This window comes from Mixophyes fleayi, chromosome 3 (genome assembly GCF_038048845.1).
Source record: "Mixophyes fleayi isolate aMixFle1 chromosome 3, aMixFle1.hap1, whole genome shotgun sequence".
Classification (NCBI taxonomy): Eukaryota; Metazoa; Chordata; class Amphibia; order Anura; family Limnodynastidae; genus Mixophyes; species Mixophyes fleayi.
The window spans coordinates 204,243,032-204,265,841 of NC_134404.1; the positions used below are offsets into that span (position 1 = coordinate 204,243,032).

The window sequence follows — 22,810 nt, forward strand, 5'->3', positions numbered from 1 at the left end:
AACAGTATCGGAAAACAAGCTCAGGTCAGGGGTCACAAGCGGATGGCAGAAACAGTAAACAGGCCAGAGATCAGGGTCACAGGATACACAAGCGAAGTCCAATTCAAAGCCAAGGGTCATACACGGGAAATCAGTAGCGGTTTCAGAGGACAGGAACGGGAACAAGCAGGTCAGCAGACTGGAGTACAGAAGCTATAACCGGCAATGAGGCAGCAGGCCTTAAATACTGTGAGCAGCCAATCAGAGCCTGGCTCTTAGAATACACAGCCCCTTGAATAAACACTTGAATGAATTAATTAGCCCACAGGCTGGTAGTGCGCACGCGCCCGACACAGCCTCACCGCCGGGAGGCGGCGCCAGACAGAAAGCATCCGACCGTTGCTCTGGCAACGGCTGGGTCCTGGCCGGAAGTGACGTCCCGGTCGTCATAGCGACGGCCGGGACGCAGGTGAGTGAGTCACGGCGGCTGGCCACCCCCGCGGCTCGTAAAAGTACCACCCCCTTGAGGAGGGGCGAGGGACCCCGACATCCAGGTTTTCTTGGGAACCTCTTAAAAAACTCTTTCAACTATTTGGGGGCATGGAGTTGTCTCCGCGGAACCCAAGACCGTTCTTCTAACCTGCGGTTCCTCCACTGCACCAGGAAGTGCACCTGTCCTTGTACTCTTTTAGAATCCAGGATCCTTTGAACCACATATCTTGGTGGTTTGCTTGAATCTCCCCTAAGCACACTTGATGACTGGGTTTGGCTAGGATACAGTACTGGTTTCAACAGTGAACAATGAAATGTGTTGGGGATTCTTAAGGAGCTCGGAATTTTTAGCCTAAACGCAACAGAATTATCCTGCTTAACGATAGAAAATGGCCCGATGAACTTAGGGCCCAACTTCCTGCAAGGCTGTCTAAGCCGGATATTTTTTGTAGACAACCAAACTTTCTGGCCCACCTTGAGGGAGCAGATGGTACGATGGCGGTTACGATTTTTATTTTGCCACAAATGAGGCTTGTCTTAATGATGATTGGACCTTCTTCCAGATAACTCTGAGATCCCTGGCAGTGGAGCGGATCTTCTGGGTACCAGCGGACTTGAGTGAGTATAAAGAGTTAGACCTGTGGTGAAAACCATAATTGCAAAAAAACGGGGAGGTTTTGGTGGATGAGTGACAGGAATTATTGTAGGCAAATTCCGCCCAGGGTAACAAGGAGGACCAGTTGTCATGGAACTCTGATGTGTAGCAACGTAAAAACTTCTCCAAGGACTGGTTAACCCTCTCAGTTTGCCCATTTGATTGAGGGTGATATGCGGATGACAAACTGACCTTAATTTCCGAGAAGGATACAGAAGGATCTCCAAAACAGTGCTATGAACTGAGACCCCCAATCAGAAACAATGTCAGTAGGAAGTCCATGGAGCCGGAAAATGTGCTGAATATATAAGACGGCCAAATCTCGAGAAGAAGGGAGTCTGGTTAATGGAATGAAATGAGACATCTTGCTAAAGTGGTCTACCACGACCCAGATGGTATTGTGTCCTGTAGAGATAGGCAGATCCACTATAAAGTCCATGCACAAGTGCGTCCATGGTTTTGCAGGAATGGCCAAAGGAACCAACTGGCCTACCGGACGAGTCCTGGGAATTTTGTTTCTGGCACAAGCCTCACAAGACCGGACGTGATCCTTGACGTCAGCAGACAAAGATGGCCACCATACCGTATGTGAAAGAATTTCCAACGTTTTCAAGACCCCAGGATGTCCAGCGGTCTGATTATTAGGTGCTTCCGCCAGGACTGCCTTCCTAAGATGTACTGGAACAAACAAGCATCCTACTGGAGTATTATCAGGAGCCAATTTTTGAAATCTTTGTAGGGTGCAACTTAGGTCTTGGGTTAACCCAGCATGAATCACGGACATTGGAACAATAGGCTCTGGGCTAGAGACCGGAGTATGATGTGCCAGGAAACTTCTGGACAGGGCGTCTGCTTGGACATTTTTAGAACCAGGACGGTAGGTGATTATAAAGTTAAACCGAGTGAAAAACAGTGACCAACGAGCCTGACGGGGGTTTGGCTGACTGTATATACTGTAGGTTCTTATGATCCGTTATAACGGTGATCTGGTGTGCAGCGCCTTCCAACCAATGCCGCCATTCCTCAAAGGCCCATTTAATTGCCAAAAGTTCTCGGTTTCCTACGTCATAGTTGGTTTCTGCTGAAGAGAACTGACGGGAAAAAAAGGCACACGGATGTAAACTGGGGGTCTGGGTATCTTTTTGAGACAAGATGGCCCCAGCACCGACGTCAGAGGCATCTACTTCAAGAATAAATGGTACCTTAGGATCCGTGTGTCTGAGGACCTGAGCAGACACAAAAGCTTTCTTCAGAGTTTTAAATGCAGTTACTGCCTGTGGTGACCAAACAGCTGGATCACTTCCCTTGCGGGTCAAGGAGACGATAGGAGCCACGATATTCGCAAAACCGCCAGTAAATCTCCTGTAATTGGCGAATCCCAGGAATCTCTGGACTGCCTTGAGGTTATTCGGTTGTACCCAATCTATGATGGCTTGGACCTTGGTTGGATCCATGGAGAAACCTTCTGAGGAGATTATGTAACCTAAGAAGGATACCTTCCGGACCTCTAACTCACATTTCTCGATTTTAGCGTAGAGATGATGTTCCCGCAATTTCTGTAGGACTTGTCTGACATGACCCTGGTGCACTGACAACGATTCTGAATAAATGAGGATGTCGTCCAAGTAGACAATAACAAAGAATCCCAGAAACTCACGTAACACCTCATTAATCAAATCCTGGAATACTGCAGGGGCATTACTAAGGCCAAACGGCATGACCAGATATTCGTAGTGACCCGAGAGCGTGTTGAATGCCGTCTTACACTCATTACCTGCTCTAATACGTATGAGGTTATAGGCACCACGAAGATCGATTTTTGTGAAGATAGTTGCCCCTCTTAATTGGTCAAAAAGTACAGATATGAGAGGAAGGGGATAGGTATTTTTAACCGTAATAAGATTCAGCCCTCGGTAATTGATACAGGGTCTGAGTCCACCGTCCTTCTTGGATACAAAGAAGCACCCTGCTCTTACTGGGGACTTGAATGGCCTGATGAAGCCTTTCTCCAAGTTTTCGTCAATATATTCTTGCATGGATTTGGTCTCTGGACCGGAGAGAGAGTACAAGCGTCCCTTGGGTAATTTTGAACCCGGAATGAGCTCAATGGCACAGTCAAAATCCCGGTGCGGTGGTAGAGTGTCAGCAGCCTTTTTGGAGAAAACATCCCAGAAGTCATGACAGTGTGAAGGAAGGTGCTCCGGAATAGGCTGAATCACACGCAGAGGTAGTGTCAAGCAAGACTGAGTACAATAAGAGCTCCACTGGACAATCTCTCCTTTTACCCAATCTATGACAGGGTTATGGCGGGATAGCCAAGGGTGGCCCAGAATCAAAGGAACTGACGGGCATTTGATAAGGCGGAAGACTATGGATTCTGAGTGGAGAGCTCCAATGTTCAATTGTAGTAGTGGGGTCTCCCAGGTAATCTTACCGCCTGGCAATGGACTACCATCTAAGCCACATACCGTGATGGCAGATTTGAGTTTAACCCGCGGAATTCAAGCAGAGCGGGCAAACTCGAAGTCAAGGAAGTTGCCTGCAGCTCCACTGTCAATGAAGGCCGACAGGTCCACAGAATGAGCACTGAACATGAGCTGTGCAGGGATCAATACAGCATTTGTCAGGGAGACAATCTGCAGACCTAGGTGAACTTTCCCCTCGTTCCCCAGGCATGCTCTTTTCCAAGCTTATTTGGGCAGGAAGTGGCCTTTTGTGCCGCAATAGAGACATAAGCCCTGTGATCGTCTCCTGTCTCTTTCCTCAGGGGAGAGACAATACACTCCTAATTGCATAGGTTCCTCACCATCCGTGGAAACAGGAATGAAGGCAGATGGAGGTGAAGATGCCTCCTTCTCGGTTTTCCGTTCTTTAAATCTCCTGTCGATTTTAATGGAGAGGTGCATCAGATCCTCCAAAGAGGAAGGAGACGGGTATTGGACTAAAGAGTCTTTAATCTGTTCCGACAGACCAAGACGGAACTGACTACGTAAGGCGGGATCATTCCATCTGCTATCAGGTGACCATCTACAGAATTCACCGCAATATTCCTCTGCCGACCGTCAGCCTTGTTTCAAGGCCCATAGATGAGCTTCTGCGGAGGCCATTCAATCCGGGACATTATATAGTAGACCTAATGCCTCGAACAAAGCGTCTACGGACTGCATGACAGGACTGGTCTGTGGCAAAGAAAAGGCCCAGGACTGGGGGTCACCTTGTAGGAGGGAAATGACAATCCCGACTCTTTGTTGCTCAGAACCAGAGGAGTGCGGTCTCAACCGGAAATACAGTTTGTAGCTCTCCCTGAAATTCCGAAACAGGGATCTATTTCCAGAGAACCGATCCGGCAAGTTCATCTTAGGTTCACAGGTGGAACTCGGAGCGGGTTGTGAAGTTTTTGCGGCTTCCACTTGAACGGACAATCGCTCAGCCAATCCCTGGATCATCTGGTACAAGGACTCAACATGGCCTGCTAGGCTTGTGCCGGAGACGGTGTGGATCCGCTTCCATCCATCACAACGTCGTCTCAGTAGGCCGGTTATAATGTTAGGAACCCCTCCAGCCAGCACAACACAACATGGAATCTACTCTGCCAATCAGGTGTTCATTGGAGCCCCTGATGGTGGGGACAGACTGGGCCGCAGACTGACAGAGGGTCGTGAAGTGTGTACCGGCTGGGGAGAACCCAGGCAAGCGGAGTGAGGTCCACGCAGAGGTCAAGGGCCGGCAGCAAACAACAGTATCGGAAAACAAACTGAGGTCAGGGGTCACAAGCGGATAGCAGAAACAGTAAATAGGCCAGAGATCAGGGTCACAGGATACACAAGCGAAGTCCAATTCAAAGACAAGGGTCATACACGGGAAATCAGTAGCTGTTTCAGAGGACAGGAACGGGAACAAGCAGGTCAGCAGACTGGAATACAGAAGCTATAACCGGCAATGAGGCAGCAGGCCTTAAATACTGTGAGCAGCCAATCAGAGCCTGGCTCTTAGAATACACAGCCCCTTGAATAAACACTTTAATGAAATTAATTAGCCCACAGGCTGGTAATGCGCACGCGCCCGACACAGCCTCACCGCCGGGAGGCGGCGCCAGACAGAAAGCATCCGACCGTTGCCCTGGCAACGGCCGGGTCCTGGCCGGAAGTGATGTCCCGGTCGTCAAAGCGACGTCCGGGACGCGGCTCGTAACACTTTTGTACAGGTCATGGGACTCCCAGGTGGCATATATATTATATGTAGTAATTTACTGTAGAGGTGTATATTATCTCTTAGAACACATATCATAACATGAAAAGTTTTTAAAAAAAATCACTCGCACGTAGTTGTCAACTGTGCCTACTTTTCAGGTTTTAAATATGTGTTCCTGGAAATTTTCCTGTTTTTCAGCATTGTCAAATTGTACACGTAAATTCCCTTTTTCTCTTTGTTAGATGCAATTCTTATTCTCTAAACTGTAAAATACAAAAAGTACACTGTTATCAAATTTTGGCATAATGGTAGAGCAGAAAAAATTCCTGGAAAGTAATGCCAACTATGCATACAATATCACAGACACATATACATACTACTTTTATAATACAACTTTGTTTTATTCTTTTTATATACACAGATCAGCTACAACATTAAAACCACTAAAAAGTGAAATGAATAACATTGATTATCTCCTTACAATGGTACCTGTCCAAGGGAGGGATATATTAGTCAGTAAATGAACATCAGTTCTTGAAGTTGATCTGTTGAAAGCATAAAAAATGGGCAAGTTTAAGCATCTGAGCGAATTAGACAAGGGCCAAATTGTGATAGCTAGATGAATGGGTAAGAGGCGCATCTCCTAAATGGCAGGTCTTGTGGGGTGTTGCCGATATGCAATGGTGCAAGGAAGGACATCCAGTGAACTAGTGACAGGGTCATGGATGCCTAGGGCTCATTGATTCACGAAGGGATCAAAAGCAAGCCCGCCTGATCCAATCCCACATAAGAGCTACTGTAGCACAACTTGCTGATAAAGTTAAAGCTGTCTATTATAGAAAGGTGTCAGAACACAGTGCGTCTCTGCTTGCTGTGTATGGCACTGCGTAGTGTCCATGGAGACCGCTGACCACTGACAAAGCACCCACAGTGGACCATCGAGCAATGGAAAAAGGTGGCCAGGTCTGATGAATCACATTTTTATTTACATCAAGTGGATGGCCGAGTGCGTGTGCATCATTTTCCTAGGGTAGAGATGACACAAGGATGCACTATAGGAGGAAGGCAAGCTGGTGGCAGTGTGATGCTCTGGGTAATGTTCTGCTGGGAAACCTTAGGCCCTGGCATCCATGTGGATGTTACTTTTTACCTCCTACCTAAACATTATTGTAGACCAAGTTCACTCCTTAATGGCAATGGTATATCCTGATGGCAGTGGCCTCTTTCAGCAGGATAATGTGTCATCAGACACTGCAAAAATTTTTACCGGAATAGTTTGAGGAACATGACAAAGAGTTCAAAGTGATGCCTTGGCCTCCAAATTCCCATATCTCAATCTGCTCGAGCATATGTGGGATGTGCTGAAAAATCAAATCCGAGCCATGGAGGCCCAACCTCGCAATTTACTGGACTTAAAGGATCTGCTGCTGACATCTTGGTGCCACATACCACAGGACACCTTCAGAATGGCATGAGAGGGACTTACACAATATTAGGCAGGTGGCTTTAATGTTGTAGCTGATTGGCATACATATATAATTTTAAAACCAACCACCAAGACCCATGTGTCTTAGATAGAAATCTTAATGGCTATGGGATAAGGCCGCACTAAGCGAATAGATTATCATGTATTCCATCCTCTCTATAGCTGACTATGCAGTTTAAACCAGGTATATTTAAATATATAGATGAATAGATGTATATTTAAATATATAGATATTACATGAATAATAAAACTCAACTTAAATAATCTATGACATAAATTGTTCTAACTGTAATGTATGTTATTATTTATTATGTACATTATATCATTAGTGCTCATGAATGAAATATTTATTGCCCATGTGTACATACACTACATCGCCCACAACCTTGTAACAACTAGGGATAAATGGAATTCATGTCGGATTGGCTGTTAGTAATGCCAATCAAACGCATTAGATAGCAACTCCCCCCTTCTATTACACTTACCAATTATACTTACCTTAGAAAGGAACAGGATTAGGATAGGTGGATAGTGCTGCCAAACTTCCCCGCCAGACTGTGATCTGATTGGTGCCATTTGACACAATGGCTCGATCCTAACCATTTAAATATCCAATCAATACTACCGCTCGTCTTGCCTTGAAAAAGCATACAAGCGAAACGCGCGTCGGCATTTGCATTGTATCTCTCTACATGCCTCGTTATTATACACATGCTTTATTCAGTGTCCTTGTGGTCAGCCACTCTATAGAAATCTTTATGACAATACTTTAGTTATATCCTTGGTGGGCTCAATGCTATATCTCCTTATTATCGGAGCGCTCACAAATATCATTAGCAGATCCAGTTAGCTGCATACGCAGGGTCTAGATAGTACTGGGGAGCTTGTGTTTGCGGATCCTGCAATATAATTATATTGGATACTGTGTTATCCTTCATTCATTACAATATTCTCAACCTCACTTGATATAATCAGGATCAGAAACTATGGACTATTTTAAGACTATTCATAATGCAGATATCATATAATATTATTAGTGAGCTCAATGGAATATCTCATCTATTATAATCAGAGTAATTACTAACACTATCAGTAGATTCAGTTAGCTGCAAACGCTGGGTCTAGATAGTACTGGGGAGATATTGTTTGCGAATTATGCAACACAATTACACTGGATATTGAGCTATCCTTTATTATTATTAGATTTCCACCTTATTTGATACTATTAAGATCGGAGACTACGGAGTGTTTTAAGATTATCCACAATGTAAATACTATGTAATGCATCAATCTATCAACAGATATATGACAAATGACAACTGCTAATCATATGCCCTGGGATATTTATTGAATTCTACAAAGCAAGACTGCTTGAGCATCGGCAGTTGGAATTGCAGATCACGAGTATATTATTCAATATTCAACAATTGCCCTGTATTCTACTATATAACATGTATGATTATAATAGGGTTAACCCACACGGCACTGTTACAGCTGACTGAGATAGAGTCTGTATAATTAACAAGGATTACCAAGAGTTTAGAGAATTTTCTAGTAGACAAATTTATACCAATACTATATTATTCAAAATAGGTATTGATTATAGCACTATATCAACAAGAGGCAAACACAAATGATTTATTCAAGTGATCATTTTTAATATTTGCAGAGAGATTACATGCATTTGCAGCAGTGAATGCAATTTTATTTCACATTTGCACAAAATATTTTTGTTTTAATTTTCGCTTATGTATGATACTACTTTTTTTTTTTAAAATTTTTATTTTGAAACCGCAGAGACAAAAAAGGTAACATACTTAACAGTTGTGCCAACAACAAATGATAGATAATACAAAAATAGAAGACCCAGATTTGCACATATAAAATTTTAACCCTAGCGATAATTAGAAAACAATGCTGAAATAAGAAATAGGGTAGTCTATTAAATATTAAGACTTGAAAACATTTATGGTAAAGCGGTGGTTTTGTTTTTTCGTTTTTGGGGAGAGGAGGGGGGGGGATGGAGGGAAAGGGGGAGGGAGGGCATAGGGTTAGGTTATACGAATCAAACAGTACCCGGAACAGGAGATTTTTGCCACTTGAACCATGGTGTCCAAACTTCCCGGAATTTAGGAACAGTGTCATTTAGTAGAGCAGAGATATGTTCCATAGAGGAAATGAACCAGATACGATTAAGTAGCTCTGTTTTAGAAGGAGCGGACGGTTGTTTCCATGCTCTTGCAATAAGTAGCTTGGAAGCCTGGTAGATATGGGCGATTAAACAGTTTTCGGCCTTGCTAATATCAGGAATAGGTTGATTTAGCAACACCTGAGCCGGTACTTTAGTGACTCTGATTCCAGTTACCTTACGTGTAATAGCCAGAGTTAGATTCCAGAAAGCTTGGACAACCGGGCATTCCCACCAAATGTGCAGGAAACTTCCCTTAGCTCCACACAAACGCCAACAACGGTCAGAAGCAGATGGGTACATGCGGTGTAGTTTTTCTGGGTCTAGGTACCAGCGCGAGTAAATTTTAAAGCAATTTTCTTGAATGCCTGCGTTTATGGAGATCTTTGCAGTTCTCGCACGAATGATAGACCACTCCTCGCTGTCCAGTGTTATCCCCAGATCTTGTTGCCAAGCCTCCTCGTGAGGTTCGGGAGTTTGGTCCAGAGGGGTTATGAGCATGCGGTACAAAATTGAAATGTTACCCCTGCGTCCCGCCGAATGTATACAATGTCGCTCAAATGGGGTTCTTTTACGCAATTGGGTGGATCTGGCCTGTGACTGTATAAAGTTCCGGATTTGTATATATTGGAAATAAGCCGATAGTGGCGGATGGCATTTATTCTGGATTACTTCGTATGAGGCAGGTGCGGTTTCCCCCACGATATGGAGGAAACGTTCCATTTTATGCCTTTTCCACCAGTCGGCCATCGCCTCTGACCTACCTGGCTGAAAAAGTGGGTGAGTCCAGATAGGTGTCAAAGGGGATGGGTAAGGTGCCAGGCTGTGTTTTTTGTTGGCCAGATCCCAGGAATTTAGTGTAAAAGATATGGAGGGGCAAAAGTATGCCGAGGCAGGTCTACTGGATCTGGGAAGCCATGGTAGATGATGCACAGGGGCGACTGGTGACAAAGCATTTTCAATGTCCACCCACCTTTTCAGGCCTGGGTTAAGGTGCCAGGAAATGACAAAACTTAACTGAGTAGCCAGAAAGTATTCATGTATTAGCGGAAGGCCAAGTCCTCCAGCCTCTTTGGGCTTAGCCAACATGGTCCTCCTCAATCTAGGTTTCTTTCCTTGCCATATAAACCTGTTGCAGGTTGATTGGAGTGTTGTTAGGATTTTGCGAGGGATTGGCACTGGGAGAGTTTGGAATAAGTAAAGTAGGCGAGGAAGGATGTTCATCTTAATTACCTGAATTCTGCCTATCCAAGAAATGTACATGGGCTCCCATTTAGATAAGTCTCATTGGATATTGGTTAGTAGAGATAGATAGTTTGAATTGTAAAGGCCAGAAAAGTGTTTAGTGATATTTATCCCCAAATATCTGATTGAATGAGGCCGCCATTGAAATGTAAAAGACTGTTGGAGAGCTTCTCTAAAGGTACGAGAAATATGAAGTGGTAATGCCTCAGACTTAGTCATTGATTTTGTAGCCCGATAGCTTACCAAAATGTTCTAGTTCTAACATTAAATTTGGAAGCGAAACCATCGGGTTTGTCAACGTTAGTAATACATCGTCGGCAAAGAGGGAGATTTTATATTGTTCTAAACCCAGGGAGATACCAGTTATGTCAGGATTGCGGCGTATTTTGGCTGCTAGAGGTTCAATGCATAAAGCAAACAGTAGGGGGACAGCGGGCAGCCTTGTCTCGTTCCATTGTGTAGTTGGAAATGACTGGACACCTGGCCGTTAGTCACAACCCGTGAGGTGGGATTAGAGTATAATGCCGAAATGGCTTGTAGAAAATGTCCTCGGAAACCAAAAGCCTCTAACGCGGAGAACATAAAGGGCCAGGAAACCCTGTTGAATGCTTTCTCCGCGTCCAAAGCCAAAAGTAGCGAGGGGAGTTTGTTTGAATTGACATGGTGAATTAAATCAATTACTCTGCGAGTGTTATCCGGGGCCTGTCTATTAGGAATAAATCCCACCTGGTCTGGGTCGATAAGGTCGGCCAAGACTCCATTCATTCTGTTAGCTAGAATTTTGGCGAAGAGTTTCACGTCAGTGTTGAGGAGGGAAATAGGACGATAATTTGCGCAAGCGGTGTGGTCTTTTCCCGGTTTAGGTAGAACTATGATATTAGACGAGGTTGAGTCAGGGTGAAAAGTATCCCCCCGTAATATCGCATTAAATAGAGTAGATAGTTTGGGAAGTAATTTGGGGGCAAATGTTTTGTAATAGGCCATAATGAAGCCGTCTGGGCCTGGTGCTTTAGAGGGTTTCTGCGAGCTGAGGGCACATTTAACCTCTTCTTCGGTTATTTCCGCAGACAGTTCCTTCGCTTTGGACGTACTTAAAGATGGAAGGTGACATGAACGTAAGTAATTAACTAAGTCAGGATTACTTAAGTTGGCCTCCCCCTGATTTGGAAGGCTGTACAAGGCTTCGTAAAAGGAACGAAAAGTTTTATTGATGACCCGTGGGTCATGTGACAGGTTGCCCTTTGAATCACGGATGCCGCTAATTGTTTGAGAGGCTCTTTTGGCTTTAAGACTATTTGCCAACAATGAGTCTGCTTTGTTACCTTTTTCGTAGAACCTCTGTCCCACCCATCGGAGGCTTTTTTCTGTCTTTTCGGCTATAAGGTGGCTAAGCTCCCCTCGTGCTTTAGTTAATTGGGTTAACAACTGGGCGGATTGTGTTTGTTTATGCTGTGTTTCGAGATCGAGGATCTGCGAAGAAAGTAATTCAATCTGGGCCAACCGTTGTTTTTTACGGGTTGCTGCAAATTTGATAATCTCCCCCCGGATAACTGCTTTGTGTGCCTGCCATGTGGTGGAAAAGCTTACATCCTCAGTGGTATTAATCTCAAAATATTCATCCAACTTATCATTCAAAAGGTTCTGAAACTGAGGGAGCCTAAGAAGGGCTCCATTCAGCTTCCATGTTGCCCCCACTCCTCCGGTGGACGCGAAATCAAAAGTAGCCTTGGTTGCCCAGACCAGGGGTTGGAAAGAATATCTGCTGAGATCAATGACGACATAAGATGTGGGCAACAAAGAATCATATCAATTCTCGAGTATGAGTTATGGGGGTGAGAGTAAAATGTATAATCTCTTGCAGAGGGGAATGTGGCCCGCCAAGAAGCAAACAGACCCGCCTCTACAATGTGTTTGTTTAAGGATTTAGAACCAGGTGTATGTGCCCGCGAAAGTGGCCCAGTTGAGCGATCTAGAGTTTGGGAAAGAATTGTGTTAAAGTCACCTCCCAGTAACACCCGACCCAAGCGGTGGGAGTGCAGTTCCCGAAAAGTGGTGTGAAAGAAGTTAGAGTGACCCGTGTTCGGGGCATAAATTGTCATTAAAGTTATCGGGATAGGCCCAATCTTACCCAATATGATGAGGTAGCGACCCTCTGCATCCGCAATGGTCTTGGACACCACCAGGGGAACTGACTTATGTATCATAATTGCAACCCCATGGCGTTTGGAGGTGTAGTTTGCGTAATAGACCGTGGGGTACTTCTTAGAGTACAGCGAGGAGTGGTGATCCCTCTTAAAATGAGTTTCCTGCAAGTATACAATATCGGCATGACATTTGTTAGTATAGGAGTGCAAATATGACCTCTTTTGAGGGGTATTCAGTCCCTTTACATTCATAGATAAAACAGTAAGAGGCATTTTTGTAGCAAAAAATTCGGTACAGAGTAATATGAATAAGGTGGTAGCTTAAGTTGAGTAAACCTAGGGAGTGGATCAGGGTGGGGGGGAAGGGAAGAAAGGTAAAGGAATTTAAGGGGCGGGGGGGATAGGGGGAAGCAGTCAGAGGTTCCCTGGTGTGGGAAGTCTGCTACTTGTTAGGAGCCCCAAGGAGGGAAGGCTCGAGTTCGGAACTAGTAACCGCTCTCAAGGCGGACGCAAAAGTGCTATCTATTAATTCGTACTGACTATGGCGGTTCCTTTGTGTTGTGGGGGAATGGTACTGGCCTTAGGTGGCCGCCACCATCCAGAGCATTTAAATATAAGATAAAAAGAAAGAATAACAATGTGACTGTTAGGGTCAAGTAGGTATAAATATAAAAAACACCGTAAACTCAACAATTGTTACCTTATTCAAGAAAGAGAAGAAAGATTATGCTCGCCCTCTGGAATGAAAGATGCCCAGCGGACACTGCTGATCCTACAGCTATATTGGGGAGTTTCTCCGGGTAGAGTAGGGAGGGAATGACACCACCCCCTCCAAGCCCCCGGACTCCCTTACTGCCAGCAGGGAATTCCAAACCAGGGTGCGTGGGCAAAAGACATCCTGTGCGAGTACAAAAGCATTAGAATGTATTGATTCCCTTATAGGGAGCTTACTTACTATACATTATATTTTAACACTGGAGCAAAAGAAATAAGGTAAATATGTGCCTCTTGGGGCACTACCTGAGGACAGTTATTCTAGGAAAGAAAGACATGTTAACACACAATTTTTAACATCAATCAGGTATGCTGTGAATTTGAGGTCTCAATCTCAGGAGCTGGACCTGCAGGGGCACGGATTTGAAGTTGTCGTAGGAAATGGCGGCCCTCTTCCAAAGATCTGATGGACACTGAACGGCCCTCCGACAGCACCACCAAGCAAAAGGGGAATCCCCAACGGTATTTGTAACCTTGGTCCCTTAGAGCGACTGTGATTTCTTTAAGATCCCTCCTCTTAGCGACCGTAGATGGAGCTAAGTCCTGAAAAATTTGTAACTTGGAGCCTTCAAAGAAGATGAAGTTTGAGTTCCTGGCACTCATTGTGATCTTTTCCTTAATCTTAAAAGAAAGAAACTTCAGGATGACATCTCTGGGAGGGGATGAGTCTTTAGGTTTGGGTCGAAGGGCTCTGTGAGCCCTCTCTATCTGAATCTGGGACTCAGAGAGGGAGGGAACCAGGTGGATAAAGAGGCGGGTCAAATAGGGTTCCAATAAATGAGCATCAATGTCCTCGGGGATATGCCGAATACGGAGATTGTTTCTTCTCTCCCTGTTTTCAAAGTCCTCGTTCTTGTCTCAAAGGAATTCAAGCTCCTTGCCGAGGTATTCCAAGTCTTGGTTGGTTTCATTGTGGAAGGTCTTACATTGTGTTTGGGACTGTTCTAAGGTAATGGTTCGCTGGTTCAGGTCAGAAATATCTTTTTTCAGTTCCCCCACTGTCTTCTGAAATTCAGCTGTGAGAGATTGTTTAAGATCTACCAGGAGTGAGTGAATGTCTGAAATGTCTTTCCTTGTTGCCGGAGCGTCTTCCACTTCCATGTCCTTTTCCCGAGATGACCCATTTCTCGGGGAGCCGGCCGTAGTTGGTTTGTCTTGTCTAGAAAAGTGCTGGGTAATTTCAGCATTTTGCCCTCTTTTTATTTTGGAGGCGGATTTACTCATGATTAGATAGAGGTTGGAAATAAAGATTTGTTTGTGTATAGGAAGTACTTGCCCTTTTAGTAATGCTCTGGACGATTGCAACCACAGGTTTTACATCCTAAGAAAAGTGAGTCACAGGAAGAAACCTGTTATTTCCACGGAGCCCTTCACTAGCGCGTCCTACCGAAGCGGCTGCCAGGCCACGTCACGCTTTATCCAAGTTTTAATGCTGAGTCCTGCAGTATCTTGTCTGTCTGGAATGGCGTCCAGGCTGCACACTTTACTGTTTGAAGCCCTGTGTAACCAACATGGGGGCACCCTGTCTGCAACATAGGTTTGGCTACCAAATGGGGGAACACAGTGCTGTCTCAGTCCAAGCACACTGACCTGCAGTAATGTAGGACAGATCTCTCCGGCTTCTAGACTGGCAATTGTTAGCAGCTGTCAATGGCGATTTTAACGGGAGCCCTTTCCATCGGGTGCTCCACGATCCGCACACTCCCCTGCCCAGTAGCTCCAAAAGACATAGGGAGGCACTTGCCTGGGGTAACGGCAGCTAAGGGGCTGCACAGGAAAGCCTCCGCGGGTTTTGCCCAGAATGGAGACCAGATCCGCTCCAGATGCAGCAGTGTACGCTGCACGGAGACCGCCGACCGGAAGTCCCCTGCCGCAAACCGGAAGTCAGGCTGTCCGGCCGTCAGATGCACCAGAGACCGCAGCCACAGGAGTACAAGCAGGCCTTAATTCGCGGGGATGCCGCCTGAAGAGCCGCTGACCCAGCCACAGGACCAGGTAGGACACTCCCCGATCGCCGGACCCCTTCAGGCACCACACCTCATTAGCGCAGCGGGACCTCGTGGGGCGGCAGCTCAGAGTGATATCCAGTGCCGGCCAGGCCTCCGGAGCTCTGAGCCGGCTGCGGGCAAGGTATTAGTCAGCACCCAAGTCCGAATAGTGCTGGGGGTACCACGGAGTCAGGGATGCCCGTTTTATGCAGTATTTGGGAACGGGAAGGACATTAAAAAGTGTAATTAGCGGTAATCTCTAGGAGCTCTAAGAAAACGTGGCTTACTAGGATGGCTGCCAGACCACGCCCCCCATATGATACTACTTTTAATACATACCAATGAAGTTTAACTTTTTAATCAATTTATTTACATCCTGGAGTGCCTCTAGACACACTCTTCTTCTGTCTGTTTTTCCCATATATATTAGATAGAAATCTCCCAGCTCCTATTGACAGAATATACACATAAACTAGTAGCATGCTACTGATCCTGTGATGCCTGCTGTCAGCTAACATGCCGGCATGCCACAGACTGGTACTGAGCAGACTGTGAACCTCCCTGACAATGAGATATTTGTATTCTCCCCAGTTCTATCAGGCATCTAGAAGAAGTGGTGCATTTGCTGGCTATACAAGATCGGTAACATGTTACCATTCCATGGTCAGTGAAGGAAGTGAGTGATGTATATTTGCCACACACTGACACTTTAGAATATAATTTAGAGAAATGTAAAAAAGCAATATCAAATTATGTGTATTATATTTGTCTTTTCTATTTAGAGGTCCAATTAATATAATATTGTGTAAGAAATAGATAATAAAGAGACTTTATGTAAAATAAAAATCAAATATTTTCCCTTACAAACATTACAAAATAGATACAGTAGTAACACTTGGGGTGAGGGGCTTAATAAATTCAAGTTGTCACTGAGGCACCTCTATTTTTTTCTTAAACTGTCTGTGCTAAATAGAAAATTGCCAGGTCCCGACATCATTTTAGCTCTATTCCAGGTATCACACACTTTATTATCCGCTAACACCAAGAAGTTTTGTTACAAAGCCAATACTAATAGACTTGCTGTCATTTAAGAAATTGTCCATGGGTTTGTTGGCTCAGCATGAAATTGATGTAGGTGACAAAGCTGATTTTTGTCAATAGTTTTCCCCAGACCTCAGAAACCTTTAATATATATATTTAGATTGCAATTTTTAATATATCTTTAATATACACTTAGTTTGTTTTGTTTTTGCTTAATATAAAATGCTTAAACTATATACATTAATTCCTAATCACCTAATGCCTTGCTATCCATATTTGACAATTATTTGTGACAGATTTGTAGCAGATATTTTTCAGTCTATCAACAGAAATAAAAATGTTGAAACACCACAAATGACTTTATAAGGGCACTTCATTTTTATGTTTTATACAACTTTATAAAATCACAGCTTAGGACAAGGAGTTAAAACATAGCAGAAGCATATATAGAGTGACACTGTGTCTAAACAGGCATTTAAAAGCCTTACATTTAAGGAAACATCCATATGTATGTCAATTGGATGAGCCCTTTCTGAGAAAATATTTTTTTACACACACACACACACACACACACACTATCATACACCGCTAGGCTTTTATATATTAGATAGCTATATATATATATATATATATATATATATATATATATATATATATATATATATGAGAGAGAGAGATATTTTATAGAAAAAGCAAGATACCATAAATAGGCGCTACAACAAATTATCAGTTATGTAATACAAAAATTGGAATATAAAGTCCAAAAAAGTCTTTATGAACACTTCCCGTGTACAACCATAGACCAAACAGTGTAATATGGAAAAATCTGTAAATAGAGGATAGGAGAGGACAAGGCGCACAATAGTGTAGTATTACAATATAAATGTTAGTACAGGACCAATGTTAATAGGTTAAATGAGTCCCAATACACAAAGGTTAGTCCAAACGATAAAAGCATTCACAGTCTCTAAATGGACAAACTGGCCCTGCTTCACATTCGGAACAGAATTGGCATAATCTGAAACCGGATTAATAAGGTGCATTCAAACACATCACAGTAGATACGAGCAGGCTCAAGTGTCCTAGAGTTGTAGCAGAGCTACAACTCATTTAACCTATTCAGCTACATGGGACCTCTGTGTCCAACCATATAGGATTATTGCTGATTATTTAGGTTTGAGCCGTTGTGACTATTATGTCTTTATATGCCTATTTGTCTATGACATGTTTGAATACTTAGGTTGCAACCTTGCATTGTTTGTAACCAGTGCATTTAATGTTATTAAACTTATTTCTACATATTTGCCATACATTTGTGCGCTACGGGGAGACCTTTCTTTAATCTATATACTTAAGGGCTGGAACTACCCTTACCAACTCTCTTCCCCCCAAGCAGCCTTCTTTTCTCTTACACTATTAGGGAGCGCTCCCCAAACCCCCTGTCTCCATGGCAAAACACTTCATGCTTTCACTGGAAACAATGCACACTACACTGAGAAAAGGAGGGAGAAAGAGAGAGAGAGATGAACGATAAAGCTGTTTCACAGCTCATCAAACCCCTCCAACTCATTGTAAAATTGAGAGAGGTCCTGCCTGTGTAATATATATATATCAGTATTTAGGTATAGTTACTCAGTGTTGTGGCTGCAGAGGTGTAGCCTGGAGCTGTGGCACCTGGAGCAAGTGCATTCTAGGGCACCCCCAGTACAGAAGTGTGCCAGATGAGGGGGTATGGCCCACAAGTGGGGAAAAGTAGAAGTAGGAAAAACGATAGTTGCTCTCTGACAAACATTTACTGAAAGAAAACAACGTTTTCACTTATGTGAGTATTAATGGTTGGGCTCCAGCGGATTCTCACTCTCCTTAAAGAGGGTAAGATTGGAGAGGATGAAGAGGAGTGAATGTGGTAGGGAGGGGGTGTTTACTACAAAGTCTCTTTGTAAGGCAGTGGGATATAGGTGATATCACTGTGTAGTGCAGTGCAATAAAAGTCAGAATAATTTGGGCACCAGCCCATCTCTTCCACAAACTGAAATCTTTATTTACACTCTTCTTCCTCTAGCATGATAATCATAATGGTTGCAGCAATAAAGAAATATATACACAGCTCCTTATGCTCTCCAGCACAGTAGTTAATGAGCAATATCAATATGGTTGCAAGTACCTCTCCTTACTCCTCCTGCACACATCATACACTGCTGGTGTTATCAGGGGGGTACAGGGCCCGGGCTCACCAGGGGGCCCGGCGGCACACTCTAACCAGGGGGCCCGCTATCTTCAGCCTGGCTGTCACTGTGACAGCCAGACTGAAGACAGCAGCGAAGACGCTTCAGCAGTGGAACGCATCCACCAACAGGAAGTTCCAAATGCTGGACTTCCTGTTCACCAACAGGAAGTTATAAATGCTGGACTTCCTGTTGGTGGAACACATATGTGTTCCACTGCGGGAGTTAAGGTCAGAAGTATCTCTCTCCCTCCCTCTCCCCTAATACTAGTGTGTATATATATATATATATATATATATATATATATATATATATACACACACATACATATAATCACTTTTTTTACATAAAATATATTATATATATATATATATATATATGTATATATATATATATATATATATATATATATATATATATAATCTATATTTTATGTAAAAAAAAGTGATTATATATGTGTGTGTGTGTATATATATATATATATATATATATATATATATATATATATATATAAGGAGCAGTGAGTCAAAGGAGCAGTGAGTCAAAGGAAAAAAAAAAAGAGAGACACGGGACTTCGCATCTATAAGCATACTCTGTGCTCACTTTGTCTGTGTTTCTGGTATGTTCATCCATGCTGCTACTACTACTCTGATCATTATTCTGTGAAATTCATCCCTGCAATCTGTGTTTAAAAGTATGTTATAGGAAACTGTTATCTGTTTAAACTAAGGTTGGCACAGTCTTTTATTGCTGCCTAATTTATGATAGGTATCTGGCCTCCTCTATCCTTTCCCACAAATGTTTTCTTTTCCTTTGATTAGCTGACCAATTAGCACATCTGTAGTGTATTCCTAAATTAGACTGACTACATCTTAGCCTCAGTCTATGGGTAGACCTATGTGATTTCTACACTAAGTGGGATTTTCTCACAAAGTGGACGAAAATGCACAGTTAGACAACACAGTTGGACAAACATTGGACTACATTTGACTGGATTTTACTTCCAGCAATAAGCAACATCTGCCACAGCCTGTTTCTGCATTACTTGTCTATTTATATGGAAGACTGCTAAGAGGTAATTCTTAAAATACCCTTGCTTTTTGCTTTTACCCCTTTTATCACAATGTTTCACAAATTGCTTTTCTTAGTCTCATTTCATGGCATGATCTTTAGGACTGTGTCATCTTTCACCCCTTCACCAACACACAAATTTGTTCATATTGCACCTGCATTACTCCACTCACCTCTATTTAACACCCATGAACTGTTATCCTATTTATTATCTCTAACAAGTACAGCCTCCACCTGTCGCCAGAAAATAAAAGGCCACACATCTTACAATCCCCTTGCCTATCTTTCGCTCACTCTGCTTCTATTAGCTGGTGATATATCACCTAATCCAGGTCCCCCACACTCCTCACACACACATACATCAGAACACTACCGTTCTATAGCAAACCTCAAACACATCACCTGTCTCCCCTCTCTTCCCAAGTCCTTTAAATGTGCCCTTTGGAATGCACGCTCTGTTTGTAACAAACTTACCTCCGTTCATGATCTCTTCCTCTCAAAAAACCTCAACCTTTATGCAATCAGACACTGCCTCACCTGCAGCACTTTCACATGGTGGCCTCCATCTCACCCACACCTCCAGACCTGAAGGCAGACAAGGAGGTGGGGTTGGACTACTTCTCTCCCCACAGTGCACATACACAGTTCTACCAAATGTCCCATCACTCACGTTCACATCTTTTGAAGTACATGCTATTCGCATTTTTAATCCATTCTCCCTACGTGTTGCGGTGATATATCGTCCCCCTGGAGCACACCAACAATTTATTGAGGATTTCTCTGCATGGCTCCCTCACTTCTTATCTTCAGACATCCCCACCATCATCATGGGTGACTTCAACATCCCCATTGATAACCCACCTTCCAAAGCTGCTTCCAAACTACTCTCTCTAACATCCTCACTTGACCTCTCCCAGTGGATTGAATCATCTACTCATAAGGATGGCCACTGCCTTGATCTTGTTTTCTCTAGACTATGCTCAGTTTCTAATTTTATTAATACACCCTTCCCCCTCTCGGATCATCACCTTATCAGCTACACTCTCACCCCCACTGCTCTAACCTCTCTACTGTCTAACTCAACCAAGCCTCCTCATACTCGTAGAAATCTTAATTCTATTAATCTTCAACAATTTTCCACCTCTCTCCAACACCTTCTCTCCCCTATCTCTACATTCTCATCCCCTGAGATGGCAGTACCTCATTTTCACCTAACCTTAGCAACGGCCCTTGATCAAGTGGCTCCAGCGACACTTCATACTACACGTCGACTTCGATGTCAACCGTGGCACACCAAAGCAACACGAAATCTTCAAAAACTGTCCCGTAAAGCAGAACGTCACTGGCGTAAATCTCGCACCTCTAATGACTTCTTCACATATACTTCTGTCTACCACTCCTATCGAAATGCTCTGGACACTGCAAAACAAACATACTTTCAATCTCTTATCTATGCTCAGGCTTCTAACCCCAAACGCCTTTTCAATACATTTAATCATCTTCTCAATCCTCCCACCCCGAACCCTCCATCTACTATCAGTGCTCAGGATCTTGCTTCCTACTTCAAGGACAAGATTGACAAGATCAGACTAGAAATGGTATCCTCTTCCTCAACAAGCCATCAGCTCATTTCCTTCCCACTACCCTCTGACACCCTTTCTTCATTTGACCCCACAAATGCAGAGGAAATTTCTACGCTCTTCTTATCTTCCTACTCTACCTCCTGTCCTCTTGATCCTATTCCCTCGCAAATTGGTAGATCCCTGTCTTCTGTGCTCATTTCACCTCTAACTCAAATCTGTAATCTCTCACTCTCTACTGGCATCTTTCCATCACTATACAAGCATGCAGTGATTACTCCTATTCTAAAAAAACAAAACTCCGACCCAAACTCTCTCTCAAATTACCGTCCCATCTCTCAGCTCCCTTGCCCCTCCAAGCTTCTAGAGAGACTTGCCTACACTCGCCTCACACGCTTTCTTTCCGCAAACAACCTGTTGGATCCTCTTCAGTCTGGCTTTCGTTCTCAACACTCCACAGAGACTGCGCTGACCAAGGTTGTTAATGATCTGATCACTGCTAAGACTGAACGCCATTACTCTCTCCTAATTCTCCTTGATCTCTCGGCTGCATTTGACACCGTTGACCACTCTCTTCTCATACAAACGCTGCAATCCCTAGGTCTTCAAGACACAGTTCTATCCTGGTTCTCATCTTACCTCTCTAATCGCTCTTTCACTGTTAATTTCTCTGGAGCCACCTCTGCTCCGCTTCCCCTATCAGTTGGAGTACCACAAGGCTCGGTGCTAGGTCCTCTGCTGTTCTCTATCTATACCGCTTCTCTTGGAAATCTAATAAGTTCCTTTGGCTTTCAGTATCATCTCTATGCGGATGATACCCAAATCTATCTATCCTCTCCTGATATCTCGACATCTGTGTTGTCCCGTGTAACTGACTGTCTTTCTGCCATTTCATCTTGGATGTCCTCTCGTCAACTCAAACTTAATCTTTCTAAAACAGAGTTAATAATATTCCCACCCGCCAACAAGAGCATACCTGACATTTCTATCTCTGTTGATAACATGACCATAAATCCCACCCCACAAGCTCGCTGCCTAGGTGTAATCCTTGATTCACGCCTATCCTTTGTTCCCCACATTGACTCTATATCTAAATCATGTTACATACATCTAAAGAACATTTCCAGAATCCGCACATATCTCACACAAGACACTGCTAAAACCTTAATTCATGCACTAATCATCTCCCGCATTGACTATTGCAATTCCCTCCTTACTGGTCTTCCCAAAAACAGACTCAAACCCCTAAAATCTATTTTGCATGCTTCGGCAAGACTGATTTTCCTTGCAAATAGCTATTCCTCTGTTGAATCACTCTGTATGTCTCTACACTGGCTGCCTGTCTTCTACCGAATCCAATATAAAATACTTTTACTAACCTACAAGGCCATCAACAAAGCTGCACCAACATACATCTCCTCTCTTGTCTCAAAATATCTCCCAACTCGGCAACTCCGTTCTGCAAAAGATCTGCGTCTCTCATCCACCCTCATTACATCCTCCCATTCCCGGTTACAGGACTTTTTTCGGGCTGCACCCACTCTATGGAACTCTCTCCCTCGCACAATAAGACTCTCCTCTGTTCTACAAACTTTCAAGCGTTCTCTGAAAACCTACCTATTCAGACAAGCTTATAATATTCCTCAACCACCATCTTAACCTCACTACCTTTAGCCTGTTACACAATTTCACACAAGACAACTACCCCCGGACCAACATTGTTGTGTGACAGGATCATTTAGCTTATGAGT

General features: G+C 43.6%; 1 long non-coding RNA gene across 2 annotated transcripts in view; it reads right to left on the reverse strand.

The window, feature by feature from the left end:
* LOC142144331 (uncharacterized) overlaps positions 1–6,130 on the reverse strand; it is a 34,751-nt gene extending 28,621 nt beyond the window's left edge. Inside the window, exons 1-2 of one of the 2 annotated variants that reach the window (XR_012689686.1) lie at positions 5,799–6,130; positions 5,446–5,580 (exon numbers count right to left, since the gene is read on the reverse strand). This is a non-coding gene — a long non-coding RNA (uncharacterized LOC142144331). Of the gene's footprint in view, positions 1–5,445; positions 5,768–5,798 lie in introns of those variants that run through there. The other variant, XR_012689685.1, reaches the window with a different exon arrangement.
* Between the last annotated feature and the right edge of the window lie 16,680 nt (positions 6,131–22,810).